Source organism: Rattus norvegicus, chromosome 9, assembly GCF_036323735.1.
Source record: "Rattus norvegicus strain BN/NHsdMcwi chromosome 9, GRCr8, whole genome shotgun sequence".
NCBI lineage: Eukaryota > Metazoa > Chordata > Mammalia > Rodentia > Muridae > Rattus > Rattus norvegicus.
In genome coordinates this window covers 94,307,437-94,307,684 of record NC_086027.1, presented here as the reverse complement: position 1 = coordinate 94,307,684, position 248 = coordinate 94,307,437, and the positions used below count along the sequence as shown (strand labels likewise).

At 41.5% G+C, this 248-nt stretch overlaps 1 protein-coding gene across 21 annotated transcripts in view; it reads right to left on the bottom strand.

The window, feature by feature from the left end:
• Positions 1-248, bottom strand: part of Armc9 (armadillo repeat containing 9) — a 126,098-nt gene that overhangs the window by 68,905 nt on the left and 56,945 nt on the right. The window lies entirely within an intron of this gene.

The following is a 248-nucleotide window of genomic DNA, read 5'->3' as shown; positions in this document are numbered from 1 at the left end:
ATTACGTAGTCTACAACATAAATACCCATACCCTTTCTCAGTCAGGTGCTATTTTGAGACAGTCTCACTGTGAAGTCCACACTGGCCTCCTGATCCTCCTGCTTCTGTCTGCTGAATGCTGGGACCATGCATTACCCTACCTGTTTTGTAGCTGAAATGGTTTCATGGTGTGAATTTTCCATCTATGGCTCATGTCTGTGCTCAAAAAGTTTCTGATTTTGAAACATGATAGATTCCACACTTTTTTT